We start from the raw sequence: 17330 nt of genomic DNA, 5'->3' as shown, positions 1-17330 counted from the left end.
TGATTTCTAAGTTACTCAAGGGTATTCTTTTAGCGAAACCACCTTGTCCGAAGTATGTGGCCCTGTGGGATGTTTCCATTGTTTTACGATTCTTGGAGGCTTGGCCTTTCAATTCTTCCTTATCACGCAAACAGCTTTCTGCAAAACTGTCTATGCTCCTATGTCTTGTTTCCTGCAAACGTGTATCTGATGTTCGTGCACTGGACCTGGCCGGTCGCAGTTTCACGCCAGAAGGTGTTACTTTTGCTATTTCCAGACGTACTAAATGTAATACGTCTTCTGTCACCTATCCCTCTTTCCCCAATAATCCCAAACTTTGTGTGGTTCAATGTGTAAAGAATTATGAGGTGAGTACTGCTTCTTTGCGTCAGGATATGCATGGTCAGTTGTTAATTGCTTTACAGAAGCCCTTTCGTCCTGTCACCTCGGCTACTTTGGCCCGTTGGGTCAGGTGGATCATGACTGAGGCTGGTATTGATGTCTCTATCTTTGGTGCACATTCTGCACGTGGGGCTATGGCTTCTAAAGCGTTTTCAATGGGAGTGACTTTGATGGACATCATGAAGGCCGCTGATTGGTCGCCTGATTCAGTGTGTAAAACGTTTTATTACAAACCTATTGCTCATATTGCTTCTGGTGTGGTGGATCAGCTTTGAACAAGCATAATCGGAGCCTCCTGTCCTGCCATAGAAATCAAAATTTGCGAGCATACGTGACAAGAATTTTCAATTCTATTAAGGACAAGGAGGCGAGGATTATCCCACCCATTTTTTGCATTTTACATGTGTTAACTTGAAACTGCTTATTGCTCCTTGCATATGATATTTTGTGTATTACTGCTCCTTCTTTTACCCCCCCCCCCCTATTTCTTGGACTTCTGTGCACCAAGCTGTGTATTACGGCTCTATGTCTCTTTTCAGGTACTGATCCTAAATAGAGGTTCGTGTCCTGCCTGGTTCGTCCTGTCTGGCGGTTCCACTTCATTTCCAGTTGTCTGCGGCTGCAAGCATCCTTCCGTCTTCTTTGTGGATTTTGATACCGCTGGTTCCTTCCTGGTTATTCTTCATATTGGACTGCCGATTTTCCTTTTGAACTGTTTTTAATCACCAAAGAAAGAGGATTTGGTATTCTCTATGTGTCCTTTTATACTGGGGACTCTATGGTAGGTCAGGTGATACCCATGTGTTCATGGGTAGTGTAGTTTTTGGTTTCCATATATTGTTTCTAATTGGCTGAGCATTTCTAATAAAGAAATGAGAAAGCATAATCCTCGCCTCCTTGTCCTTAATAGAATTGAAAATTCTTGTCACGTATGTTTGCAAATTTTGAACTGTTACACGCCGCCAGTCGCTTGTCTTTTTCTTCAATCCGGCAGATGACAGACTGACTTTCATTTTCAGACGGTTTTCCCCAATCTCCCCTCCAGTTAGTTACCTTCCCTAAATTTACAATGTGGTTCTGCTGCCATCTTCAGTCCAGCTTTAGTACTACAACCAACGTATCCCTATCTTTTGTTTTCAAATATCATAATGGAGTGCAAGCCTTAGCTATCATTTCTGCACTTAACCAGGAGAACCCTTGGTGAAGTGGGAAGCCTGTTTTACATACACAATAATTGCTTTATTGCCATGGATGGAAAAAATGAAAACTAAAGAAAATAACTTTCCTATTAGATTAGCTTGGGAAGGAGTGACAAATAAGGAGAAGCAGCTGACAGATTAAAAGCACATTTTATTGAGGAATCCCATTTTTTAATGATGCGGCACAAGTTTTACAACAAGATTCAATTTCTAACGAACCTATTGATTCGTATGCGGAGGCACTAGGGTGAATGGCTTCAAAATATGTTTTTAATGGCTCCTGAGAACTTTATATTAGAGACGAGATTGCTGTACAATGCTTCAATAAGAAAATTCAAGAACAGCTACTCCTACACTGAAGGAACCAGTGGATATTGTTAAGACTGTGGAAATATCCATGCGCTCAGTCAAGGAGCAATATGAATCACAACCATCTGCAGGGCACAAGTCGTAAAAAAAGAAGTGGGGGACGCTGACACCGGAAGTGACGTCACGACAGGAAGTGACGTCACGAAAGGTGCCGAGCTCCTCGTCCCAGAGAGGCAAAAGAGCGAAGTCCAGCTGTTTGGCAGGGGGGATGGCGTCCCCCCAGTTAAATAAGTGGGGGGACGCCGTCCACCCGCATGGTACCCCGACTCGAGCCCTGAGTCCATGTGGCTCAAAGCGTTGTGCTGTACAAAGCAAATTATATGAGGAGATCACTGAGACTATGAACAAAGAAAAGGTTTAATCTGAAATTCATTTGAATTGCATATGTTTCCGTTGCGGCTCACACTCGCATTGAGTCAATTACACCATCTTGAGCTGCTGAAGGAAAATAACTTTTAAGGGCCATTAACTTGGTCATTTTGTGAGTGTGTTCAATTTTGCACTAGAAGAGACAACTTGGCTCAGGTCTATCTGATTTTAAGGATTTCAAACTCATCCAATAGTTACGTTTTGGACTGTGGTAACATTTCCATGGTTTGCAAAGACTGCCAAGGTGTTGATAAGGAGTATATATTCCTCCAATTTGTTGCATTTCAGTGGACAATGTGGAAGCTAAATATTTGGCAGACTGGTTCCCCATACACTGTTTTTGATTAATTGTTTTGTTTTTAAAACAAGTTGGGCAATAGATGTTTAGATAATCAAGATGAAAAAACATTTCCCTATTCCTCTACTTGCATGCTTGGTTTCCTGGTATCTATTTGATTAAAAAACAGTTCCATTCTGGGCAAAAGTTATGTGGCAAAAAGTGACGTATTTGTTGGGATAGTGTCCACGAACAGACAACCCAATTTTCTATGTTAACATTATGAATATTGATACTTAGTTAATTTTGGCTAAGTACAAGGAACTTTTAAGTTACAGGTTTAGGAAACTTAAAGGTTTTCAGTGTGTAAGCAAACTCAAAATCGTGCCATTCATGTCAAACAAAGAATGTGTAATGTTCCCCTTAGTATTAGTCCCTGCTGGTGAAGAAGCTATGTAATCAAGGGGGTTATAGAATCCATAGAATTGTCAGAGTGTTTTACTCCCAAACTTCTGGTTCACAGGAATTCAGGAGGGTTGAGGATTTTTGTAGATCTGTGTAAATAGAAAAACAAATGTTTCTAGATTGTCATCCTCTCCCAAATATTCAGGAGTTGTTCCCAAAATTATTTGAGTCCAAATACTCTTCCTTGTTGGATTTGTTTGCATCAACCCACCAGAGTGGTTTACCAGAAGACTGCAAGCATGTCACTACATTCATTAGTCCCGACGCTGAATGCCACTTGGTTTAACCTCGGCACCAGAGATTAATGGACTCATTGTTCAGGGGACATAGACAAGATTGAGGCACTCCAGGACAAAATCTTTATTTTTGGTAATTTCCTACATTACGCAATGACATTTTATGCAAAGTCTTGAATATTTTGCAGATCATGAGAATTACTTTGCATTTGGATAAATGCCAACTTTTGAGAAAAGTAAAAGAGTTCTTGGGGCATTGCAAATCTTCTGGGGAACTCAGACCAAAGGAATCCCTCAGACAGGCTATCAAAGATGTGCAATTACTCAAGGACAAGGAACATCTGTCCTCATTCCTTTAATAATCTGAATACTATTCTAGGTTCATGGATGTTTTTCTTTCATTTACAGCTTCAATAAGGGTTCTCCAGGAGTTTTGTGGACAAGTCAGAAGAGATTTTAATCTAATCAAGGGCCCCATTGTGAATGACTGTACACTAATATCCTTTGATGAAATGCATGAGTTATATGATAAAATGTTACTTATTTGAAGTGAGAAAATGAATGTCCTGTGTCAGTTGTATTGTGTGAAGAGGATCTGCATTTAAATTTAAGCTCAATAACATTTAAAATGTGATGTTGTCAGGAAATATTTTTTTTAAAGCGAGCACATTAGATTTTGCTGGTGAGCATGCATGTAGAGTTGCTGTTCTAGTGTTCACGCTACGTCACCACGTAGCGTGAACGGCGGCCATTTTGGGTCACGCGCGAAGAGCGCGTTTTGGGTGCCGGAGCGGGAGATGAGTGGCAGCAAGCTCGGCGGTCTCCGTGAGGGTGACAAATATATAAATAAATACAGCGTTGGACTGCACATGGTGTCCTGTCTTTAATAAGAGGAACCACACCTCTACAATGTAGGGTTTGCTATTTGTCATGCATTGCGGACAGCTAACGTAATCAGATCCTTGGAAGTGTGCGCCCGCACTCAAGAGTTCAGTAAAAATGCACAAAACTCCAATAAACAGAACCATAGCGTTCTCCGCTCGCGCGCAAGGGTAAAAGGGAATTTAAGTATGTAACACTGTTTAAATAATCTGCTTCTTTGGGAAGCGTTGTCATTTTGGTAAATATTAGGATTCTAGGCATTGGCACCGTGGATGTTTTGAATGTCGCGCAGCCACTTGAGCGCAATTAATGGTGACTGCGTGTGTTATGCATGAGAGTGCTAACCGCTGGTGATACTCTGCTGGAGACGCCATGTGCTGTAGGTGCGGGGAGAGAGCGGATTGCTTTCAGAGCAAGCATTTGAAGGTGGCACAGGCGATTGCTTGTGAAATAATTGAATATAAATAAATATATGTACAATAGACATGAACAGCGTGTGCACAATAGTCAGTTTCCTTGACTTTGGGTGCCTTCTGCAGTGGATGCCTGCAGTTTAATTAGACTAACAGTTGAAGAACTTCCTTGGGGCTTGTCATAAAAGCATCAGTTACGCCAGCTGCTATTTTAGCTTGGTCTAACATCATTCAGACAACAGATAATAAATAAACTATTTTTTCAGTTAGAAAGACAGTTGGATGACAGAAGTTTGTGAGGGAAGTATCAGGACAGGTGTATTTGGGAAGTGGTTTTTTTTTAGGAAAAAATATTATAGATATAATATTAGTTAAGCACAATAGGGAGATGGGGTTGAAAGCTGTTGAAGGACAGAGTTTGGACGAACACGTCCAGGCTTGTGTGACTAAAGCATTTTCAGATTTAGCATCACAATTAGGTAAAAGATTAGGGGGCAGATGTAGGTAAAATAGATTTACAGATTTTTAATTACCGAATTTTACCGATTCGGTAATTAAAAATCGGTAAATCTAAGGGGTGGATATGTAGGTATTCCAGATATGCTGGAATACCGATTCGGAAGAATTCGGTATTGACCGATTCTGTAAATACCGAATCGGTAATGCCCATTCATTCCTATGGGCCTAAGGGCAGGTCTGCCTGTCACATGGCATAGGTGTGCATGCACACATGTGCATGCACACCGGAATCGGTATTTTACCATCAAATTGGATTTGATGGTAAAATACCGATTCGGTAAGGCCTCTGGGACTCTGAAGAGTCCCACCTACATCTGGGTCCCTCAGAATCAGTAAAATTACTGAATTTTTTTTTGCCGAATCGGTAAAATTACCGATTCGGTAATTTTACCGATTCGGTAAAATAATGCCCCCTACATACCTGTCACCCATTTACCGATCGGTAACGGCCAAAATCGGCTGTTACCGCTCAGTAAATGGCCTCAAACGGCCACCTACATCTGGCCCTAGATGATTGTGTGTAGAAACATTTTGCCTAAAGTAGGAAGTAGGGAGGTTCGCACAGAGGATTAGTATTTCTGGTCTGTAGAAGCAATTGAGGCTAAGGCAGCTACCTTCAATTGTGGTCACAAGGTCACACAGAAGAGCAAACGTAGTGGAAAAAGGAGATGTAGCACAAAAAAATAAAAGGACAAAAAGGTCCTCAGACAAAAAGAAAGAGGTCAACTCATTTGGAGTTGGAAGAAAAGGCGGCTATAAAGACCACTATAGGGGTCACAAAGTGGTAGAGTGTGATGAATCCTCTAGTAGGGGGGATGTAACTATAAGATGCTCTTTGGACGAGTTGGATACGGATGAAATAATACTCAAAAGGAGTAAAAAAAAAACAAGGTAAATAAGGATGAAGGATTATTGGTTGCAGAGAGCAGTTTGCTTATTAGGCAATTCTAATGCTGCCCTTTGTATTGAAAGGAGAAAAAGTATACTGATGAAAATAGACCCCAAACTTGCTGAACTAAAGAAGCAGGAAGGTAAGCTGATGGCTTGTTATTTAGATTGGAGTTTATCAAGGATATGCCTAGAAATGTGGGCACCTTCAATTCCATTTAGAAAGTACAGAGATAAGAGAAAGATCTTTGGCCGGGAGAGCGCTGGGTCGGCTTTCCAGCTGTGGTTTTGGAATCACACGAGCTTCTTTCTCACAAGGCTTTAAACCCTCAGGAGGATATTATAACTAGGGCTCCCGGTTTTCAGGTATTTATTTTTTTGCCATTTCCGTCTGTATTTATCTATATTTAATTTTTTGGCATTTTATCTGTATTTATCCACATTTATTTTTGCCACAAGCAAAAGTTGACACTGCAGCTAGTATTTTTCCACATTTATTTAAACTGACAATGCACACATGCACTCGGTTGTTATTGGCCAACACAGTACATTCATCTGAAAAATTTGCCATTTGCAGAATGTCCCAAATATGCTTAAAAGTGTTATCACGAGCCATTTGTCTTAGAGCCTTGCCGTTTCTGTCATCAGTAGAGTGCCCCACTGAGAGAAACTCACACTGCCTTCAGCTACAACCCAATTGTGCCCCGCTATAAACACCTGGAAGCAACTCAGTTGAAATTATGCACTAGACTAGAGTAATATGCTGCCTAAAAGAAAAGAAACATTGTACAGGAAAAAAAAACACTCATAGGGGATACACCTTAAAGCTTTTACACTCTTTATTCAGAAATAAATGAGTGTGTTTGCTTGTAAAGCTAACAACATGAAAAGAAAAGTAGCACTTCACTGGCAAACTCTGAAAGGTGGTACAAATGTGTTTGGGTGTAAATAAAACCAATCTGACCACTTTGCGACTACTCTGTCTTGTTTTATTTAGGGATGTATTTATTGTTTGCATCTTAAAACCTTTTTCTCTCCTCCTGAGGCTGCTTTTTGGTGTGGAAAAATGTCAAACAAAGACATTTGCAGCAAACGTGTTTCTCCTTCTTTTGGATCTATTTCACAGAGAAACAAATGACGGAAAGGAGAGAAAAGAACAATCACGGTTTTCTACAAGTGGGGAGGAGTGCAACAGAATGAGAGGAAAGAAGAGGAAGAAAGGGGGGCAGCAGAAGTGGACACTGTGCTTGATACGTCCCTGAAAAAAGGAAGAGACTGCAATGGTAATGGGCTATGCAGTCCAGCCACAAACTCTGCAAACACACCAGTCAGTGGTGTAGCAAGGCTTTGAGTTTGTGGCCAGATTGTTCTTGCAGCCACACATACACAGTGTACTGCTCTGCAGTCCGGCCACAAACTCGGCAACACTCCACTGACGTAGCTGGGCTTGGCGCCCCACCGGGTGCTGGCATTCGATTCCTGTTTTTGCCATCCCCAAAACTGCATACGCCACTGACTCCAGCCGCACCCCCCTCCCCTCTTCCCGGAGGGCACTTACTTTTGTTTACAAATGGCTGGTGCAGAGCTCACTCGAGGGGCGTAGCGGAGCACCCGAAATGCCTGGGGCATCAACAAAAACGTTTCATGTTAGTGTAGGCAGGCACAGCTCTAGAATCAGGAAGAGGGAGTGACGAGGCAACTCTCTGCTGGAGCATGGCAGTAGTATTTTCCCGTTTTTACATATAAATGCAGATAATGGAAACTTGTTTTCCGTCTGTATTAATATGTAAAAATCTGTTTAAACCAAAAACCGTGTGCCCTAATTATAACCCAGGATTTTACCCACAATGCCAGAGAGGAAGAGGAATATCCACAAGGGGTGACAGAAGGGAACGAGGAACACAAGGTATGTTTGCAAGAAGACACTTTATGTACCCCATTAAAGCTGGGTGGCAGGCTCGCTCATTTTGTAACACGATGGATGGAGATCACCTCAGATCAGTGGGTAATAGAGACAGTATTGAGTTATTGAATAGATTTTATAGATGTAGCATTTCAGGTAAAAATACCAAAGCCACTGAAGTCTGTGAACAAATAAAAACATTTGGTGACTCAGGAAGTGGAGGCACTTTTGAGAAGGGTGAGACAGAAAGTTCTCTGAGAAATTCAAAAGGATTTGCAATCAATATACCTTTGGTAGAAAAGAAAGACAAGGGAATGAGGCCTGCCATAAACTTGAAGTAGAATCATTTGGAAATTGAAAGAATTCATTTATTGAGAGATCTTCAGAGGAAAGGAAATTGGTTGAAGAGCCTATTCGAAAAACCTATATGTTAGGAACACAGGGATTATCTGAGATTTCAATGGCAGGAGAGGATGTGGAGGTTCATTTGTCTCCCATTCGGAATGACATCAGCTCCATGGTGTTTCACCAAAGTAATGAGACAAGTAATGGCTTGGCTGAGAACAAGGGGTGTATGTCTGACAGTGCATTTAGATGATGTTCTGATAATGGCAGAAACAAAGGTGTAGGCACTGGAGCAAATTGAGTTAGCAGTACGTATTTTGGAGGATCTGAGGTTCATTGTGAACAGGAGAAAATCATGTCTAGTACCAAGTCAGGAAACTGTATTTTTTGGCTTTCAGATTGGAATTTGTATTGAAATTACTTGCAGAAAAAGCGCAGGGAAAAAGAGCGTGAAGGAGAGCACTTTTATTTCACTTCGGCAGGTAGAAAGACTTTTGGGCTTGTTTCAGCTTCGATTCAGGCAATAGTTCCACCTCTGCTTCATTATAAAGTGTCACAGAAATTGAAGGCCCAGCATCTCAGATTGGGGAAGAATTATTTGAAAAATATTCAGTTGAATTTGGATGTGATACAGGAGTTGGAGTGGTGGAAGGAGAATCTAAAAGCGTGGAATGGCAGGGCCATTTTTGGGAAAGCCTCCAATCTCGTAATAGAATCAGATGCCAGTCTGAAAAGATGGGGAGGAAGATGTGGTACACTAACAGCAGGGGGGAATAGGTCTCTTCAGGAAAAGAAAATGCATATCAATTATCTGGAGTTATTAGCAGTGTCTTTTGCTGTGAGGAGGTGAATCGGTTGGGTGGTCCTCGGTCAAAGGCACTAGCAGATTTAGCAAAACAATGTTGCCATTTTTGCCTAGATCAGAATATCATGGTACAAGCTCAACACATTACAAGCTTAAGCAATACAGTGGCAGATTGGAATTTGAGGAATCTGAGGGATTCAAGCGATCGGGTGTGAAGCAGGGAGGTGTTCAGGACATTGGAGATCAAATGGGCCCTTTGTAAATAGATCTTTTTGCGAACAGATTGAATGCTCAGATTCCCATGTTTTGCAGTTGGAAACCAGACCTGGAGGTGAATGCACTAGATGCATTCTTCCAGCAGGCGGCAATGACACTCAATTATCCATTTCCCCCATGTTCAATGATACAGAGAGTGAGGAACGAACAGGTAGAATTAGTGTTGGAGGCTCCGTTTTGGCCTTCACAAGTTTGGTTTCCATATGTGATGAGTTTGTTGGGGACAACCCAGTATACTTCTGATAGGATGTGTTAGGTTGTTGGTGAATCCAACAGGAGCATGTCCTGATTTAGTGCAGAAGAGTCAAATACAGTTGATGGCTTGGATGAATTCAGGAGAGTATTGCAGGTGTCAGGCTTATCGTCAGAGGCTACGAAACTCATCAAGGGTTCATGGGCTCCGGAATACAACAAAGAAATAGATATTGGCATGCAAGAGATGAATATTTTAGTGTTGCGTGAGTCTGCAATGACGGAACCCTTTTGGCTCCTGAAGCACTCTGTAGAACTGTGACGTGCTAAAGCGTAGTGAAGTGAATGCAGGTTTAGATTGTTGAGTTTGTAGTTACACACAGAGGAATACAAACTTGCAATACCAAGCACCATGGGTAGTGTAGTCATTGTTGGGTACCCAGGGTGGGAAGGACGCTACAACTGGCGACAAGATTAGGGATAAGTAACTGGAAGAACAATTTTGCTCTCTCAGAGAGTTTGCCGTGGTCCAGAAAACTGCTTGTGCATGCCATGTGTGCCTCAGTCGAAGTGCAGAATCGCCATTTAGCGTATGTGTAGTCAAAGCGCACCTCCAGCCAGTGTGAAGCATTTGAAGATAACAAAAGCTTCACTGAGAAATCTACACATCGTTAGCCAAGAACCTGCTGGTAAGGCTGTGAAGGTACTGCGCTACTATGCAACCCAGAGCTATACATCACATGAAGTGATAATGTTAAAGGCAGATACAACCAGGTTCTGAAATAACAGCAGATAGTGACAGCAAATTGAAAGATAACACTGTGATTAGAAGCGTTCCAAGGCAGAGATCAACCAGGTGTGATATAGTACAAAGAGAAGCCTAATAGCAACACAATCAAAATACAAGAAATAGAGATCTGCTTACCAGAACCGATTAATAAGAATTATTATGCAACAGCGTTGGTTGAAGGATTGTCCGGGTCGTCCATACCCGTAGCGGCCAGCCACCAAAGCTGCTGGGTGGCAGCTTGGAACAACTCCAAAGGACCTCAGAACAGTGAAGGGCTTCAAAGAGGACCAAGATGCTGGTCAAAGTTCCACAGACTGCCCAAGATGACCCAGAGGCCAACACAGCACAGGGCCTTAGAGATGTCATGGATGAAGCAGGTCCTAGCAGAAAGCTTCAGGGTCAGAGAAAACTCAACTCTCAGTCTTAGCCAATCCCATAATGGTTACAATGCCACTGCCTTCCTGAAACCACCATTCGATACAGCCAAAAAGCAGAATATTGGCAACAGATTGACTGCTTGGATAGAGACATTTGATGATTTCATTGATATGCATGAAGATACAGATAAGAAGAATATTATCAAATACCTTAAGAATCTTGCTGGTGAAGGTGTAAAAGAAGTCATAATGAAAATGCTGCGAGATGAAGAAATTACATACCGTCAAATCAAAGCAGCCTTGAATCTCAAGTTCACTCTAATCGCAAATGTAGCTTACGAGAAGTACATTTTCTGTCAAGAACGACAAAAAGTTGGGGAAACCATCTACAAATTTATTGAGAGACTGGACACGCTCATCAAACACTTCCATGAGTTTAATGATGAGGAAGCTATACGTCTTAGAGCTATTGACGGATGCCTGTCAGATTAATTCAGATGACTAATGCTGAGAGACACTTTTTGTCTGGAGAGAGTTCACATGGCTTCCAGCGCTGAAGAGCATGCTGATCTACAAGCTGCTGACATGGAGGCCAGAGGTGCCCAGAGTGAGTCAGTCAAGAACATGAAGAGTAAGCAAAAGCACAATCCAGAAGTACACAGATAGAAATCTACACCGAAAAAGAAGTTGAGTTTCAGGTGTGGATTTTTGTTTCCACACGAAGGTAAATATGCCACCATTGGACAGATTTGCAAAGGATGTGGGAAGAAGAACCATTTTGTTATGGTTTGCAAGGTGAAGGAAAAAGTAAGAGCATCATGGCAAGAAAACAAAATGGCTGCCTGAAAGTTCCAGATGCGACGTTCAACTCCCTGCCCACAAGGCCAAGCTACAACACCAATTGAGGCAAATCGACATCAAACGAAGTCGATTGTCACCTAAATCATTGTCATAAAGTTCTTCAGTATCAATATCAAATGAAAGTGAAGAAGATGATTATGCAATGTCGATGTTTACTTCAGAAAAATGTGCATGATGGACTGACCGCATGCAAAGAAAAATACAGGTCAAAGAAAAATCGACATGAAAAAGCACCAAAGTCATTCAAACATTGTCCGAAGATCACACTAAAAGTATACAGTTGCTCAGTACTTTTTTTTTATCAACAGTGGTGCATCAATAAACATTACGCCTGAGGGAACATACAATAAACTATCTCCGTTGCCCCGACTAATGCCATTGTAAACTAAAGTGTATACATGGGCTGCATATACACCATTAAAAAGTAAAGGTTCCTTTGTAGCAATGATAAAACTCAAGAGAAAAAAAGTACAAGCACCCATTCATGTAATTCAAGGTACGGCTTCAAATGCCTATTTACTCGGTTTCAGCACAGCTGCTGATACGGGGCTGATATCAGTCAACTATAACATGAATGCTCATAACAAAATAGTAAGTCAGTTTCCTTCATTGTTTCATGGGTTAGGAAAACTCATGGAAATGAACACACAACTACACATTAATGAAGACTTCCGTCCTGTTGCGCAAAGACACAAACAAATTGCATTTCATTTAAAAGAAGCTGTTGAAAAGAACTTGAAACATTACTCAAACATGGTCCAATGCCATGGGTTTCCCCCATAATGGTAGTACCCAAAAAGGACAGTGAAGAAGTTGTACACATATGCATTGACATGCATCAAGCGAACAAGGCAATTGAAAGAGAACGGCATCCAGGGCTGCGCATTACCAACATGATAACACAACAGAATGGTGCAAAGGTGTACTATTGCCTTGATATGAATAAAGGACATCATCAGTTGGAACTCGAAGAGAATTGCAAGTACATAACAACCTTTTCTATACATATTGGTCTGTTCCCATATAAAAGACTACGTTTTGCTGTGTCATCAGCTGCAGAGCTTTTTCAATATGTCATTTGACAAATACAGCCTGTCATGAATGCTTTCAGTTATAGTGATGACGTATTTGTTTTTGGCGCTACACAGAAGGAAAACAATAAACCTCTCACACAAGTGTGTTGCTTACTTGTTGATGCAGGTTTAACTTTGAATGCTGAGAAATGTGAAGGCCATAAAACAAAGCTAAAATTATTTGGCAATATGTTTTATGAAGAGGGGTATGATACTCTCAAAAGTGCAAAACATTCTCAACTGCCAGTCTCCCACAAGATGTTTCCATGTTACGTTCATTCCTTGGCATGTGCAGCCACTGTTCTAGATATATACAACCGTAAATGCTCCATTGAGACTTGACAAAAAAGAATGTTTAATTTCATTGGTCACATGAATGCAATCACGGCTTCAAGAAAATAAGCTATTGACACGCTACTGAAATGGCATACTTTGATCCATTCCACAAATTCATACTGAGGTTGTTGTCGATTCTGGCCCAGTTGGGTTAGGCGCAATCCTTGCACAGCACAGTGGACACTGCTTGACAACATATCGTGGCATATGCAAGCAGAAGTTTGTATCAAACTGAACGTGCTTATTCACAACCTGAGAACGAAATTTTAGCAGTGGTATAGGCTTGTGAACATTTCCAATTACTTTTATATGGAGAGCCTTTCAGGCTTGTGATGGATGATCAAGCATTATTGACCATCTTTGGAAGTCCAAAGGCCAAGGTGCCTCCTCCCCTTGAATGTAGGGGTCCACGGTTACACAAGTACAACTACACAATTGTGCACCTTCCAGTAAAAGATCAAAACTCTGCTGACTACTTCTCATGAGTACCTCTGCTGTGCCCTGGCACCCCTTCCAAGATTGCTGAAGCCTACATTTATTTATTTATTTTAAGGAGTTTTATATAGCGTGAACAATATATATACTATAAGAACAAAACGACTTAGAAAACACAGGATACAGATATGAATATAGGAAGGGTAGTGCGAATTAGTGAAACCGGGACTCATGCACCTAATCAGTAACTAATGCTTAAGGTATCTATTCAGCAACAGCTTTTTAAAGTCTTGTGTAAAGGAGGTAGTCAAAGGATTAGATGTAGTTTCAGGAACAATTGCGTCCCCTATTCTGGGGGCATTACCCAACAATTAGTGTTTTTAAGTTTTCTTTTTATTGAACTTCTGTGATTTCAGCAATAGAGAGTTAGAACTTCTTGGGGAGCAACTTCCTCCTGATAGTTCACGTTTTTTAGCCAGGTAGACAGGAGTGTTGTGATGAACATACATATGGGTCTTGCAGGCTATCTTAAACTGAATTCTAGCTACAAACGAGAGCCATTTGAGATGCTTCAGGTCAGGTGGGATGTGATCACATTTGCTGGATCCCATGATAAGCCTAACTAGCAGCTGAGTTTAGTGTGGCCCTTAATTGAGCCAGCCTGGCTTTGGGTAGTCCTGCAAGGGTGGCACTCCTGTAGTCTAGGCAGGAGATGATTAGGGATTGGACTGTTTACTGAAAGTCATTTGGGGTAGAAAAGATCCTGGTCAGAAGCCACAATTTCCCTGATAGCAAAACCTAACAAAGACCCCAAAAAAATAGAGTCTTATCGACCGATTTCTCTCCTTAAATCAGACTCAAAATTCTATTCTGGTATACTTGCATCTAGACTTGCGAAAATAATTAAGTCTATAATTCATTCTGATCAGAGGGGTTTCATACCCGGCCGCCAACTAAATGAACTCACATTCCAAGTCATCGGAGCGATAGACACAGCAATTGAGAGGGAGATGCCGCTTACTATTGCGGCAATCGACGCTGCAAAGGCGTTCGATCAAGTTAATTGGTTATTTTTATGGAAGACTATGACAAAGTTTGGTTTTCCAGATGTATTTATCAAAGGGATTGAGATACTATATAGGGGTCCCCTAGCCAAAGTATTGGTCAACTGTAGTCTGTCCGAATGGCTGAACATTTCCAGGGGAACGAGGCAGGGTTGTCCCCTGCCCCCCCTCCTTTTTGATATTTATATTGAGCCTTTTGTCTGCTCCCTGAGACAAGATCCAGTAATCAAACCATTAATAATGGGAGACTTGGTGCTTTTTGTCCACCATAAGCGTGGAAGGGTATGCTCAGACATGAGTCCCTTGCTCACTGCACCATCAGGATTCAAGCAAGCCGGCTGTAATGCCAGAAACCGGTCCCCGGAAGCTTGTTTCATTTCCAGTAAAAGAATTGGCTTGGTAGTTTGGTCTGCCCTGTTCCAATGATGCACTGGGCCAGGGACAGACTAATTTGCATGTAGCCAGGTTCTGAGCTGGGATGGTGCAGTGAGCTAAAAAACGGTGATGGATCAAGCCCTGATCTGTTGACTGGGTACGAGTGTTCTGCTTAATTCAGATACTCTGTCCATCACCACCCCCTTTTCTGAAACGTTTTGTCCACCATAAGCGTGGAAGGTAATGCTCAGACATGAGTCCCTTGCTCACTGCACCATCAGGATTCAAGCAAGCCGGGCCGAAGACGGCTGTAATGCCAGAAACTGGTCCCCGGAAGCTTGTTTCCTTTCCAGTAAAAGAATCGGCTTGGTAGTTTGGTCTGCCCTGTTCCCATGATGCACTGGGCCAGGGACAGACTAATTTGCATGTAGCCAGGTTCTGAGCTGGGATGGTGCAGTGAGCGGAATAAAAAGGTGATGGATCAAGCCCTGATCTGTTGACTGGGTACGAGTGTTCTGCTTAATTCAGATACTCTGTCCATCACCACCCACTTTTCTGAATCGTTTTGTCCACCATAAGCGTGGAAGGGTATGCTCAGACATGAGTCCCTTGCTCACTGCACCATCAGGATTCAAGCCAGCCGGGCCGAAGATGGCTGTAATGCCAGAAACCGGTCCCCGGAAGCTTGTTTATTTCCAGTAAAAGAATTGGCTTGGTAGTTTGATCTGCCCTGTTCCCAGGATGCACTGGACCAGGGACAGACTAATTTGCATGTAGCCAGGTTCTGAGCTGGGATGGTGCAGTGAGCTAAAAAACGGTGATGGATCAAGCACTGATCTGTTGACTGGGTACGAGTGTTCTGCTTAATTTAGATACTCTGTCCATCACCACCCCCTTTTCTGAATTGGTGCTTAAGACGGCTCTTTATGCTGGTGACCTTCTTCTTTATACATCGAACTCAGTGGAGGCTATCCCTAGGTTATTTGAATAGGCCGAAGATTTTGGCACAGTATCGGGGTATAGTATTAATAAAGATAAAACAGACATAATGAGCTGGAAAAACCCCATCCCAATACCAGAAGCTAATTCAAAAATTAGATACCTAGGGATTTATCTTACCCACAACCTAGAAGACGTCTCTAAAACTAGCTGGCTAATGGTGGTTAAGGAAGTTAGGAAGCTCTTGACTAGATGGAACACTCTACCTCTTAACATCTATGGTAGAGTGAACCTAGTCAAGATGATAATTTTGCCAAAGGTTACCTTTTTATTTAATTCCATCCCCTTACATTTTAATTAAAAGGATATTTCTAATCTACAAGGGAGGATTGGCTCTTTTATATGGGCTACCAAGTCCCCTAGAATTGCCTGGAGGAAATTGAGAAGGGGACTGAAACTGGGTGGGCTGGCCCTTCCTGATCTACTTTTTTATTGCTATGCTTTTCAGTTTAAAAACTTCAGACTCCTGGCTAATAAGTTGGACTCCTCTTCTCATGGTAGACTTTTTCAGGCTATGCTATTAGACCTGCCACATGGCTTAGACTTTTTTCTCTATAAATTTGGAGATCAGAAGTTTTTTAAGAAGGTTCGTCTGAAGCTCCTACGGACAGCCCTAGACAATTGGCAATCAATACGAAGAATCTTAGACATCCCCTACTACCACCCTCAGGCCCCAATATGGGATTCTCCTAGTACACCGGAATGCTTATTGGACCGACTCGTCCTTCCACTGTGAACAGCAGGTCTCACAAAATGAGGGGATCTGTGTAATAACTCGACATTACTAAGTTGGGAATCCCTATCGAACTTAACAGAAGGTACCATCACAAGATTTAAATTTTACCAGCTATCTTCTTGGTGGGGGAGACAAAATTGGGCCAATGATGAGGAGAGCCCTATTTTTGAATCAATAAGCAGGGAGAGGGGATGGAAGGGTGAGGTTGCACTATGGTACAAGACATTGGTGGGAACAAAAGACAATTTAGAGGCCGAAACCATTAAGTTTTGGGACAATTCCACAGTACAGATTTCAGGAGACTTACCAAAGGTTTGGACGGACTCCTTCACACATTCTCAAAAAATTATAAAACCATCTAACTTGAGAAGAAACCACCTGTTCACGGCGTATAGGGCCTACTGGACTCCTGCGAAACTTTCTAAGATTTCAACAGAAGAATACTCATGCCCAAGATGCAGGTTTCCAGCAGCAGATGATGGGCATATGTTTGTTGAATGCCCTGAAATCGCTAGTTATTGGAGACAGGTGTGTGGGTTTCTAGAAGAGGTAGTGTCATTACCAATAACTTGTAGTCCTAGATTAGTTCTTTTTGGACTTCCCTATGATTATGATATAAGAAATAGTACCTCACAGTTTATTTTTTACGTAGTTGTCATTGCCAGGAGGGAGATCTGTAAAGAGTGGAAGTCGGAAAATCCCCCCAAATTTGCAGACTGTCTAAGAAACATCATGGCGGTGAGCCGTTTAGACATGTTGTGTGGC

The sequence above is a fragment of the Lissotriton vulgaris genome, chromosome 10, assembly GCF_964263255.1.
Source record: "Lissotriton vulgaris chromosome 10, aLisVul1.2, whole genome shotgun sequence".
Taxonomy (NCBI): domain Eukaryota; kingdom Metazoa; phylum Chordata; class Amphibia; order Caudata; family Salamandridae; genus Lissotriton; species Lissotriton vulgaris.
This window is presented reverse-complemented; position numbering follows the sequence as displayed.